This window comes from Drosophila mauritiana, unplaced genomic scaffold (genome assembly GCF_004382145.1).
Source record: "Drosophila mauritiana strain mau12 unplaced genomic scaffold, ASM438214v1 U_210, whole genome shotgun sequence".
In the NCBI taxonomy this organism is placed as follows: domain Eukaryota; kingdom Metazoa; phylum Arthropoda; class Insecta; order Diptera; family Drosophilidae; genus Drosophila; species Drosophila mauritiana.
In genome coordinates, this window is record NW_022881346.1 from 11,012 (window position 1) to 25,545 (window position 14,534).

The window sequence follows — 14,534 nt, forward strand, 5'->3', positions numbered from 1 at the left end:
TAATACCCTCCCGTCACCTCACAATAGCCACCTATGCCGACGACACCGGCGTTTCCTCGCCACCGCTACTAATCCAGATGGAGCTTTCAAGCCATCATCCAGAGGCAACTGGATGCTTTGAATCCATGGCTAAAACGATGGAATATTGCGGTTAACGCCGAAAAATCCTCCCATACAACATTTTCCCTGCGCAGAGGAGAATGCCCTCCGGTCACTCTTGACGGCGACACGATCCCCACTACCAGCACCTCCAAATACCTGGGGCTTACACTGGATAGAAGGCTGACATGGGGCCCCTCACATTGATAGGAAAGCGTACCCAGGCCAACATACGCCTTAAGCAACTCCACTGGCTTGTTGGGAAAAGTTCCAAGCTGAGGGACAAAACGAAGCTGCTTTTGTCTACAAGACTATTCTCAAGCCAATATGGACTTATGGAATCCAGCTGTGGGCACCACAAGTGCTTCAAACAGAAAGAAAGATCCAGCAATTCCAGAACCGATGCTTGAGAATAGTCTCCAACGCCCATCCCTATCACGAGAATACTGCCATCCACGAGGAGCTCGGAATTCCCTGGGTGGAAGAAGAGATTCTACCGGACTCAGTGAGAGATACGCCAGAAGACTGGAGAATCACCCCCAACCACCTGGCCATCAATCTGTTAGACAACAGCCAATCCACAAGACGTCTGCAGAGAACGCACCCGCTTGACCTCACGCAACATTAATGTAAATTTGTAACCCCTACCCAAGTACATTCTAAGTACTCCCCGTATGTCAATGTTCCCCCACATAAAATTTAATTATTGTCCATTAGGACAGATTTTAAATAAATAAAACAGATACACAAAAAAAAAAAAAAAAAAAAAAAAACTAAATTGATGACGAGGTGTTTGGCAACTTGACACAATCATTAAAGTCTTATATTAATTATATGATAGGACAATATCATTGCGTACTAATTGATGACGAGGTTCTTTGCAACTGATACAATTCTAAAGTCTTATATCCAAAACTTGGTGATAGGGACAATATCATATGCGTCACTAAATTGATGACGACAACTTGGTCCAAGACTAACCAACCCCAGACCCAACTTTTCCCAATATCATATGCGTCACTAAATTGATGACGACAGGGATAGGGGTCACCCAACTTGGTCCCATATGCGTCCCAACTTGATGGCAATATCATATGCGTCACTAAATGACCGGACGACCAACTTGGGCGTCACCCACGTCTTCAATATCATATGCGTCACTAAATTGATGACCAACCTTTAAATATCAACAATATATGCGTCACTAAATTGATGACGAACAGGAAAAATCATTTATTTATCGAATCATCAAGCAAAGGATAAGCTTCAGTGGATCGCAGTATGGCAGCTGCTCAACCACTTACAACACCTTGCCTGTTACAAAAGTCGTTTACAATTGATTCTAGGCTTTGTCATTGTATTAAATAATGCTTTTATATGTAACTAGCGCGGCATCAGGTGATCGAAGATCCTCCTAATTTACTATGTTACAAATTACATTGGCATCACATCCATTGTCGTTTATAAAATAAATTATAAACTTTAAATGGTTTAGAAGCCATACAATGCAAATTGCCCCTTATTTATCATTGCAGTCCAGCACGGATACGACCTTAGAGGCGTTCAGGCATAATCCAACGGACGTAGCGTCATACCACTGTTCGCTCGAACAAGTATTGTGCCATTGGTCCGTACCTGCGGTTCCTCTCGTACTACGCAGGAATGCTGTCGCAACAACGTTTTGTCATTAGTAGGGTAAAACTAACCTGTCTCACGGACGGTCTAAACCCAGCTCACGTTCCCTTGCATGGGTGAACAATCCAACGCTTGGTGAATTTTGCTTCACAATGATAGGAGAGCCGACATCGAAGGATCAAAAAAGCGACGTCGCTATGAACGCTTGGCCGCCACAAGCCAGTTATCCCTATGGTAACTTTTCTGACACCTCTTGTTAAAAACTCTTTAAACCAAAAGGATCGATTAGGCCGAGCTTTTGCTGGTCCCTGTGTGTACTGACACCGAGATCAAGTTCAGCATTTGCCCTTTTGCTCTATGTGTGGTTTCTGTCCTCCGCACTGAGCTGGCCTTGGGACACCTCCGTTATTTTTTGAGAGATGTACCGCCCCAGTCAAACTCTCCTACCTGGCAATGTCCTTGAATTGGATCATACCTGAGTAATTTTGGAGTTTATTACCAAATTTTCAATCAAAAATACATAAAGCTCGTTTTATTAAAGAATTTGTTTGCGATTATATAACAAACTCGTGATACTTTGATCAAGAAGCTTGCCATCAAACCCCAATACTCATAAGATTATATAAATATATCCGTATAATGGCTAGGATGATACACGTTCCATTTAATCAAGTAAGTAAGAAACAATAAGAGTAGTGGTATTTCATTGACGATACCAAACCGAGGTCTAATATCTCCCACTTATTCTACACCTCTTATGTCTCCTTACACTGCCAGATTAGAGTCAAGCTCAAAAGGGTCTTCTTTCCCCGCTAATTATTCCAAGCCCGTTCCCTTGGCTGTGGTTTCGCTAGATAGTAGATAGGGACAACGACGACTTTTCAGATCTCTCCGAACTTGTTTTACGTGGCGTGTTCCACACTGAAGGGATTACAACCACGACACCCTGACACCCACAAGTGGTGCATGTATCAACATGGTGTATGTGTCTGGATACGCCAGACAAGCGTCCCGGACTAGAAGCTATAGCTATGTACATAGCGACCACCCCGGTTAGCAATTCGAGTACTTGCTTGCCGGGCAAGCACTCCCCCTTGCTGAGGAGCGAGATCTAACCTAAAATCTCTACTGATCTCTGGGTACACAGCACACCCGATTTTGCGCAACTAGCACCGTGACTCAAACGTCGAACACGAAAGGCTCTAACCCGCGATAGTGGGTACCAACCACAGCCACCACGATACTCCCACCAGGGGGCCTACCTCAATGTGCAGTCTTGGATAGCTGCACAACCCGTGGTACCGAAAGAGAGGCTCGGTGGGCCTCCTCCTTTTGCTCCGACAAGCAGGGTTAGAGGGACCTATGGCTATATTAGTCGCCTCTTACGACAAGCAATATAGCGGACTGGGAAGTATTCTCGCCCGCTAAACCACACGGCGAAGTTTGTTGGGGCTAAACACCCCCTCCTCCTACGGAACACCTTCGTCCGCAAACACTGCCAGCCCGTTGAGTCCTCTGTTGATCTTCCAGGATTCTATCGAAGGTCCAGTTTTCGCCAAGGCGCTGCACTCCAAGTCCATCGAGGTTCCGCAAATCTGCATATAGGGGGCACAGCGCACAATATGTGCATCAGTCCTTCATATGGATCTCCACAAGCGCAAGCAGTGGTATCCGCTGAGGCTCTCCCTTGCAAAAATGCGTTAAAACGACCCGTGACCTTGTCAGCAGGTAAGACGTCCTCATCGAGAATCCAAATCTTGGATCCCGATAGGCGAGAGTGACAGTAATGGGGATTGAATTTTATGCGTCAACTCCCGGTCCTGGGGTTCGCTTGCTCTATCAATCCATCTGTTCTGGCCAACTCTGCAGTAAAGCACTCTTCTAGGCGAGGTCTTCCTCTGCTTCCAGCTTAGACACGTAGTGTCCTCGTCATATAGCCAGTCGTTCTCCTCCAGCGGGTATCCACGCTTCAGCTTGTATTTGACCGCTAAAAACTTAGCAGCCAAGTCAAGCGGCGGAGCTCCACCAAGTACCATGCAGTGCCACTGTGGACACTGTTTCGGCATACCGAAAGGCATCCAAGCAGGATTAGCCTCTGGCAGAGGCTAGTCGTCTCCGGGCGGCTACTTGCTCGGCGGTGTCATACCATACCGGGGCACCAAACACACACAAGGTGCCATGAGTCCGTCATATATGGTCGCCTGGCTCGAGGACTGAAGCCCCAGTCGGCTCGAAGCACACGCGCCAATGCTCCAACGACTCCGGTCATCCGCTGGCGAAGCGAAGCTATGTCGTGAGGAATTTCATTCCTTCACATGACCGTGATGCCAACGGTACCGACAGCTACGCACATACGGAAGGTTCGCTCCAGCAAACCTCACCGTTAGGCGCACGTCTCAAGGCACCTTTTAGCAGCATTATTAACCGTCTTGCTGGTCGAGACGGCAACGCCAACTTCCGCTCCCACGCTTCTACGATGGACATCAGCTGTGCTCCTTTTTCCTCTAGCATAGCTCGGAATTTCCCTCGACGAGAAGCAGCAAGTCATCAGCGTATGCACTCAGCTGGCAATACGGCTGGAGACCTGAAGCAGTACATCCATCAGAATGTCCAGATAAATGGCCACTGATTGACCCTGCGGGCAGCCTCTAGTTACCGGTACTTCCACAGTACCGGAACTGCTTCGGATCACTGCTCTTCGGCCGGAGAAAAAGCTCTGCCACAAGCCCATCTCCCGGCATCCCAAGTCTGCTAGTCGCGGGAGTGCAGCACTCCATTCGACGTTGTCGAATGCTCCTTTGAAGTCCACGAATGTGCCGAGCACGGTATTGCCCGGCTGGCACAAACACTGCTCTTCACGTGTCTCCAAGCATCCTCCCACATCGTCCTTGGCAAATCCAAACTGCCATCTGCAGCCTTCCGGAAGAACTTCTCTCACACGATTCACCATGATGGCCTCGAGCACCTTACCAAGACTGGCAGCAAGCATATTCCTCTATATGAGGAGGCTCACACTTGTCCTTATCTGGCCCTTTGAGCAGCGAGACAACTCGTGGCACTTCCACTCAGGGGAAAGTATCCTAATCGGATGCATCGGGAAAACAACGATGCTAGGTGCTCGGGGTATGGCGCGCCAGACTGCCTTGCAGATAGTGCCATTGATGCCGTCCAAGCCGGGAGAGCGCCTGCTCTTCAACCGGGCAACACATGCATCAACCTCGAATTCTTCGAGGGCCGGTGGGACTTCCTCCGCGATGGCAGTCGGTGCTTCGGACTCCGCAACTGGGAAGAAATGCGGAGGAGCACTCGTGCACATCACCCCAATCAGTGATGAGCTCGCCATTCACGCGGAGGCACCCCAATCTCCGTGCACTTTCTGCGGCCTCGGCAAATCTTGTAGACGCGCCCCCATGGGTCGTCGGCATGATCTCCCACGAAGCGTTTCCAGTCATCCATTTCGCCCTCCCAATGAGCTTCTTGTAGTTTGCTGAGGCCCGCCTCAGCTCGACCACTACACGCTCTATAGCGGCACCGTCATCACGACGCCTTCCATCTTGGAGTAGGCGACGAAGTCTCCGGACTTCGCGCCTTGCAGCGCAGAGGTCGGCAGTCCACCAACGTGCTCTCCTGTTGGGCGATCGAATTGACTTCTTCCCAGCGCAATATCACATACATTATGTACTATACTGCGCAGGGTCGAAACTTGCTGTCCAACGGCGACTCTGAGAAGTTTTCCGGAAGTTCGGCTGCTCTACTCACCATTTCCTCCTTGAACAATCGCCAACGTGCATTGGAGAAGTTCCAGGACGGCACAGAGCTATGCTCTCACTGCGCGCGCGGTAGTTGGTTCGGCCACAACAGTAATGATGTTGTGGTCACTCAATTCCCACTCGTCCACTCTCCACTCATATGTGGCCCACATAGATGCTGCCTCATTGACGATTGTCACGTCGATATCGCTAGTAGCTCTGTGATTATCGAACGTGTACACCTCTGTGACTGGTTTAGGGCGGCGACTCTTGCCTCCAGCATCCACTCTGACAGCAGCTCACCCCGTCTGTAGTTAGCTTGCCCCTCGGCATGACGAGAGAGTTTGCTAAGCCACATGGGACACTGCATTCGCGTCGAGGCCCAGGATTGCGGGGGTTCTGCTGGCCTGCAGCAGGACCGCATCCATGTACCGGAGGTACGTTCCAGAGGTGCATCGAACTGGCAGTATGCGCGCAAAGGAAGATTGACCAAAGCTCCCTTTAACGACCAGACATACGCCATAATCCGTGTGAGGTCTCCACTGGCATACAGATGGCTTCCTGTTGATCTACTAGGATGGCTGCCTTCCCTCGCCGATCGGTGAAAATTCTCATTCCTTCAGGCAGCACATCCATTCCGTCCCCGCCGAGTACGGCTCCTGCACCAGCGCGAACATAGACTCGATCTCCTGAGTCGGACTCCGACTCGATGGTCGCAGCTCTGCCTCGGCCACAGTTCGCTTGGATGAAGCTAAACATAATGTCTAGCTTGCACCCTGCCAGCAACGCCCCGTATATCGGCACACGTTCGAGAGGCATGTAATGCCCCGAGGGTTGCCCTCTGTGACGGCAGTTCCGGCAGTCCACCGGGTTTTGGCACTTTGCCGCGGTGTGGCCTTGTTGCCCGCACTGCGGCAGACATTGTCCTTCTGCGGCATTCGCTGACCTTGTGTCGAAACCCACGCATCTGTGGCAGGCGTATGTGCGGACCTGTGCTCGGCATCGGAATGAGAACCACTTGATGTAGACACGACCTACATCAAGCTTCGCCATCGCGCCGGTCGTCTACCTCTAGCGTTACATTTACTGTGGCGCCGTCGGTTACCGACCACGCCTTGGTCACCAGGTGCACGGACTTCTTAAATTGGGACATAGTCATTTCGCTGTCGAAGTTATTTCCATGCAGCTCCTGCATGAATTCCTCAGGGCCGATAGCTGTGTCGACGTCATAGACGACGACCTTCGGCTTCTCGGCGCATTCCGTGCCACATTTAGCCCAACTTCAGCGAACCTCTTTGATGCTACCACCTTCTGCAGCTCTCCAACTGAAGGAGTACGAATGATCGCACCACCACCTCGACGGAGCTCACGTACCTCATGTACTCTGACTCCGAGGGAGGTGCAACCATCGTTCGCACCTTTTCCGCTATAGCTTTCCCCGATAGCGCAGGGTCGTCGCACTTCACCACCGCTGACCACGTCTCGCGAACCTTGGTGGTCCGCGGGCAGCGATGGGTGCAACCTGTGCATCTGGGGAGCATTGGCGGCCGTATTCTTTAACGGATCGACGACGGCGGCGGCGGTGGCGGCATAGCGAGCCGCGTCTCCAGTTCTCCACACCGGAGCATTAACGCCAGCACCAGCTCATCGTAGCGGCTGATAGCATACGAGAGCTCTTCCGTGTCCACTTCTCCTAGGCTGCGGAAGCTGCTTTCTCACCATGCGCTGGGTGGCCGACAGCTCTGCCATCATGGCTGCTTGCCCAGCACGGCGGCAGCGGTAGCGGCGGTGCATGGTGGCAACAATTTTAGCAGCAGTGGAAACGGCGGAGGCAGCAGTGTGGTCGGCAGCAGGGGCAGCAGTAGGATCAACAGCGTGGCAGCAGCGTGGGGGGGGGGCAGCATCGATGGCAGCGTTTGCCGTAGCCGCCCGGGCGTCCTCCAGCGACGAAAACGCCTCCTCAAGTACACCAACGGGTTCTGGCACTCCATTCGACGCCAGGGCAACCAATTTCGCCTGCGTCGGCGCCGAGCTCTTAGAGGCCAGATGGCTTCTGCGCCTGCCTCGTCTGGATTTCCTCGAGGCACTACATCCGCTCAAGGCACTCGCGCTGCTGTCGCTCTCGTCGGCATAACTCCGATGGTGGCTCCTCCTACCGTCGACGCCAGCAACCGTATGCTCGTTTGCTCAGTGACAAAAGGTAGATGCTCTAGAGCTCCACCTATCGGTAGCGTCTGGTAGCACTAAACTGTCCCTATACACAAACCCTAGCAGTGACTGCCACCAATAAGCTTTTGACAGCTGCTCAAAAAGCTTACTCGAAAAAACTTACTCGTAAGCTCGCCTCGCAGCACGTGCGGAGTGGAAAATTTCCAATAGTTTATTGTTAATAATTTCCAAACCGCTTGTTTTTAACACTCGACAATTTTCACTCGACTTCCGCGGAGCACTAAATCACCGATTTAATTACTTTCCAAACAAGGAAAACTTAGTTATTCGCAATCTGTACACGAGCGCAACGAAAACACGTCCGTCGTTAATCCATTCATGCGCGTCACTAATTAGATGACGAGATTTGGCTACTAAGAGAGTCATAGTTACTCCCGCCGTTGACCCGCGCTTACTTGAATTTCTTCACTTTGACATTCAGAGCACTGGGCAGAAATCACATTGTGTCAACACCCGCTAGGGCCATCACAATGCTTTGTTTTAATTAGACAGTCGGATTCCCCAGTCCGTGCCAGTTCTGAATTGATTGTTAATTGATAATCGTTATAATTGATAAGAACTAATTGGTTTAACCCAAATAGTATTCTTAAAAATTTTAGCAAGAAAGTTCCACAATTGGCTACGTAACTAAACTATCCGGGGAACAAGTAACTAACATAAATGCTAGAAACTCTATTTACCCAGAACGAGCACATAAACCATGTTATTGTTTCCCAATCAAGCCCGACTATCTCAATCTTCAGAGCCAATCCTTATCCCGAAGTTACGGATCTAATTGCCGACTTCCCTTACCTACATTATTCTATCGACTAGAGACTCTTCACCTTGGAGACCAGCTGCGGATATTGGTACGGCCTGTTGAGAAGTTTGCGTGTCCCCACCATAAATTTTCAAGGTCCGAGGAGAAAATATCGACACAACAGTATATGTCATGCTCTTCTAGCCCATCTACCATATCTCTCTGCGAAAGACTTCCATGGTAGTACGGCTATAAAACAGAAAAGAAAACTCTTCCGATATCTCTCGACGGCTTCTTTATGGTCGTTCCTGTTGCCAGGATGAGCACGAGGCCCATATTTAATAACAAACGGATACTCAACAGGTTACGGAATTGGAACCGTATTCCCTTTCGTTCAAAATTATTCAAGTGTATTATATTCGCTTTGTTTATATAGTTAGGCATTTTTGTTTTACTTGAAAATTTTCGGCTTTCGCCTTGAACTTAGGACCGACTAACTCGTGATCAACCACTGTTCACACGAAACCCTTCTCCACTTCAGTCCTCCAAGGTCTCATTCGATTATTTGCTACTACCACCAAGATCTGTACCAATGGCAGCTCCATGCAGGCTTACGCCAAACACTTCTACGCATACCATTGTACCTTCCTACTCACTAAAGTTTCAAAATTTATATCACAAGTAATATAAATCATCTACTTTAGCGGTAATGTATAGGTATACAACTTAAGCGCCATCCATTTTAAGGGCTAGTTGCTTCGGCAGGTGAGTTGTTACACACTCCTTAGCGGATTTCGACTTCCATGATCACCGTCCTGCTGTTTTAAGCAACCAACGCCTTTCATGGTATCTGCATGAGTTGTTAATTTGGGCACCGTAACATTACGTTTGGTTCATCCCACAGCGCCAGTTCTGCTTACCAAAAGTGGCCCACTGGGCACATTATATCATAACCTTGAACTTCATATCAAGAAAGTTAAGGTTCTTACCCATTTAAAGTTTGAGAATAGGTTAAGATCGTTTCGACCCTAAGGCCTCTAATCATTCGCTTTACCAGATAAGATTATTTTATATAATATTAAAATGCACCAGCTATCCTGAGGGAAACTTCGGAAGGAACCAGCTACTAGATGGTTCGATTGGTCTTTCGCCCCTATACTCAATTCTGACAATCGATTTGCACGTCAGAACTGTTTCGGTCTTCCATCAGGGTTTCCCCTGACTTCAACCTGATCAAGTATAGTTCACCATCTTTCGGGTCACAGCATATATGCTCAAGGTACGTTCCAGTTAGAGGCATAAATAATATAAATATACATTATACATAACTATATAGAACGCCCCGGGATTGTGTTAATTAGCTATAAATAGCTAAAAAACTAATCCCATTATTAGTCAAGTTAATTACGCTATTAGGTTTACATCCCAATAACTTGCACATATGTTAGACTCCTTGGTCCGTGTTTCAAGACGGGTCCCGAAGGTATCCTGAATCTTTCGCATTGTTAATCATACAAGAGCATATAATAAACACAAAATCAATGATAATTATGCCATTATATAATTCCGAAAAATTAACGCTCTGTAATAATATAAATCTATCAGCACTTTATCAAATTAATAACATTTATTCTGTGTTAAAATGCAAGCAATTTAATTGGAATAAACTATAAGTATATTTTATGATAAATTTGGGATATGCTAATAGATTACAATGTCCTTATATGGAAAAAATGCACATTATTCTTAATAATATTATTTAAATATTACAATTTTAATGATGAATTTTCCATAACGGATATTCAGGTTCATCGGGCTTAACCTCTAAGCAGTTTCACGTACTGTTTAACTCTCTATTCAGAGTTCTTTTCAACTTTCCCTCACGTACTTGTTTACTATCGGTCTCATGGTTATATTTAGTTTTAGATGGAGTTTACCACCCACTTAGTGCTGCACTATCAAGCAACACGACTCTTTGGAACATCATCTAGTAATCATTAACGTTATACGGGCCTGGCACCCTCTATGGGTAAATGGCCTCATTAAGAAGGACTTAAATCATTAATTCTCATACTAGAATATTGACGCTCCATACACTGCATCTCACATTTGCCATATAGACAAAGTGACTTAGTGCTGAACTGTTTTCTTTTCGCTCGCCGCTACTAAGAAATCTTGTTAGTTTCTTTTCCTCCCCTAATTAATATGCTTAAATTCAGGGGGTAGTCCCATATGAGTTGAGTTGTATATATAACTATTTTTTGCCATAAATTCTTTATATATAAATGATAAAACAATCAATTAAATTCGTTATAAATAGTTCCAATAGTTCTTGTAAGCAAAGTTATTTTTTATCCATTTAACGAACCAACGAAGAATAATAACAAACCAAGATTTTCTTTTCCGAATCATTAATAAGAGACAATTCTAGATGAAAAATATTTCAATTTTTTATGCTAGACATTTCTCAGTATTATTTGATTGAAAAAGAAAATATTTCTCTTCGTTTTTCACATTCAAATGTGAGATAATGTTTTCATTTCTTTTTAATATTATGAATAAAATCATTATTTAATCCAATAATATACCATATGCTTATAAAAAATTTATAAACAACTTAATTAGCATAGTCTTACAACCCTCAACCATATGTAGTCCAAGCAGCACTATAAAATAATTAAAGTACATAACAGCATGGACTGCGATATGCGTTCAAAATGTCGATGTTCATGTGTCCTGCAGTTCACACGATGACGCACAGTTTGCTGCGTTCTTCATCGACCCATGAGCCGAGTGATCCACCGCTTAGAGTTTTATAATTCATTTTATATAATATCAATATTGTTTTTATTGAAAGAAATTAAAAATACACCATTTTACTGGCATATATCAATTCCTTCAATAAATTTATTTTTATACCTAAAAATAAATGTTGCGATATGTCTTAGTTTCATATAAGCATTATGTATCATAAAAATCTGGTTATGGTTTGCTATTTTGGGTGACACATACTGCAAAATTTATATAAAACATTAACCTGATGGATGACAGGTACAAACATTGTATATTTTAGGTTGTTGCATTAGCCAACGTATGCTCATAACATAGATGAACAATACATATTCGCAACGCGTGTATATTATGGTCCATATACACACACACTTATTTTGAATACCACATTCAAAATTATTTTAATTTTAATTCGACTTCTACTTTCAAATTTTGTTCAGTTTCTTCGATTTCCATTTTCGAGAATTTGTTTTTATAGGAAACGCCATTGTTGTAGTAGGTACTGCCACAAATACGCACAACAACATTAATAATGTTAAAGTCTTTTATGAGGTTGCCAAGCCCCACATATAAATAAAAGCCATCTTCATTTTATTTGACTTTAACTTTTGATTCCGTGGAATCATTTTGTAATATTTTTATTTTGGTAAATTGTATTTATTTGTATTATAACAAATGTTATTAACGATAAGGATATTATACAATAATGATCCTTCCGCAGGTTCACCTACGGAAACCTTGTTACGACTTTTACTTCCTCTAAATAATCAAGTTCGGTCAACTTTTGCGAAACAACCGTAACACGCAAGGCGTCACAGTGATCACGTCCGGAGACCTCACTAAATAATTCAATCGGTAGTAGCGACGGGCGGTGTGTACAAAGGGCAGGGACGTAATCAATGCGAGTTAATGACTCACACTTACTGGGAATTCCAAGTTCATGTGAACAGTTTCAGTTCACAATCCCAAGCATGAAAGTGGTTCAGCGGTTTACCCGGACCTCTCGGTCTAGGAAATACACGTTGATACTTTCATTGTAGCGCGCGTGCAGCCCAGGACATCTAAGGGCATCACAGACCTGTTATTGCTCAATCTCATTATTGCTAGACGCAATTTGTCCATTTAAAAGCTAGTTCCTTATAATGGACAAACCAACAGGTACGGCCTCCACTTACATAAACACATTCAAACACAATAAACATTTTACTGCCACCATGAATGAAGGCTACATAAGCTTCAGCACCATAATCCTGAAGATATCTATTTAATATATTTGAGTCTCGTTCGTTATCGGAATTAACCAGACAAATCACTCCACGAACTAAGAACGGCCATGCACCACCACCCATAGATTCGAGAAAGAGCTATCAATCTGTCTTACACACTTATGTTCGGACTGGTAAGTTTTCCCGTGTTGAGTCAAATTAAGCCGCAGGCTCCACTCCTGGTGGTGCCCTTCCGTCAATTCCTTTAAGTTTCAGCTTTGCAACCATACTTCCCCCGGAGCCCAAAAGCTTTGGTTTCCCGGGAAGCGACTGAGAGAGCCATAAAAGTAGCTACACCCAATTGCTAGCTGGCATCGTTTATGGTTAGAACTAGGGCGGTATCTGATCGCCTTCGAACCTCTAAACTTTCGTTCTTGATTAATGAAAACATCTTTGGCAAATGCTTTCGCTTAAGTTAGTCTTACGACGGTCCAAGAATTTCACCTCTCGCGTCGTAATACTAATGCCCAAACTGCTTCTATTTAATCATTACCTCTTGATCTGAAACCAATGAAAGCAGAACAGAGTCTTATTTCATTATCCCATGCACAGAATATTCAGGCATTTGAAGCCGTGCTTTAAGCACTCTAATTTGTTCAAGAATAGTACCGGCCCACAATAACACTCGTTTAAGAGCACTAGTGCAGGTTTTTAAATAGGATAACATATGAAAAAATACAAGTATTTAATCACATATAAGAACTCCACCGGTAATACCTTACATACATAAAGGTATAGTACTAACCACAATTGTAAGTTGTACTACCCGTATGAAGCACAAGTTCAACTACCGAACGTTTTAACCGCAACAACTTTAATATACGCTATTGGAGCTGGAATTACCGCGGCTGCTGGCACCAGACTTGCCCTCCAATTGGTCCTTGTTAAAGGATTTAAAGTGTACTCATCTCCAATTACAGGGCCTCGGATATGAGTCCTGTATTGTTATTTTTCGTCCTACCTCCCCGAGCTGGGAGTGGGTAATTTAACGCGCCTGCTGCCTTCCTTAGATGTGGTAGCCGTTTCCTCAGGCTCCCTCTCCGGAATCGAACCCTGATTCCCCGTTACCCGTTGCAACCATGGTAGTCCTAGATATACCAAAAAAGTTGATAGGGCAGACATTTGAAAGATCTGTCGTCGGTAACAAGACCATACGATCTGCATGTTATCTAGAGTTCAACCAATATAACGATCTTGCGATCGCCTTGGTTTTAGCCTAATAAAAGCACATGTCCCATAAGGTTCATGTTTTAATTCAATGTAATTAGCTCTAGAATTACCACAGTTATCCCAAGTAACTGTTAACGATCTAAGGAACCATAACTGATATAATGAGCCTTTTGGCGGGTTTCACTTTTAAATTCGTGGGTGTACTTAGACATGCATGGCTTAATCTTTGAGACAAGCATATAACTACTGGCAGGATCAACCAGAATAATGTTTTTTCCTTCATATTCCATTCATATATTTGAATCGAAATAAGCAATATAATAGATATATAATATATAGATTTTTCACTTTATATAATCCCATGATTTTTATTATATTGAATAAAATTCAATATTTCGCCTTTGGGTAAAATTTTAAATATATAAGTAAAAAAAATCCATTCGATTACGGCCATTTTTATATAGCATTCGTAATCCATATTTTCATTTTTAATTTATACTTGTTTTACCAATATAACAAGAATTTCATCTAATTATTGTAATATATATATTTCTATAATTTTATCTTTTTATACATACATATTTCATTATAAAATATCATTTTATTTCCAACATACATAATTATTGTATCCACACATGTACATTTTTGTTTAACAATATAAATATTAAGTTAAATCATTTGCATTTTGAAGATAAATTTAAAATTTATCTCTTTTCATATATATCTCTGGTAATATATAACATAAAACCAAGCGCATATGATAATATTTCCACATTTAATATATAATTTTATATTTCTTTCATAAGAATCCATATTTGTATTATACCGTAACGATATAATAATCCAACTATACGGCAG

General features: G+C 44.3%; 1 non-coding gene and 1 pseudogene across 1 annotated transcript; both read right to left on the reverse strand.

Moving 5' to 3' along the window:
• Positions 1 to 1,339: 1,339 nt before the first annotated feature.
• Positions 1,340 to 10,697, reverse strand: LOC117149431 (annotated as a pseudogene).
• Positions 10,698 to 11,086: 389 nt separating this feature from the next.
• LOC117149429 lies at positions 11,087 to 11,264 on the reverse strand. The gene has a single exon (XR_004460292.1). It is a non-coding gene; the product is annotated as a 5.8S ribosomal RNA (ribosomal RNA).
• Between the last annotated feature and the right edge of the window lie 3,270 nt (positions 11,265 to 14,534).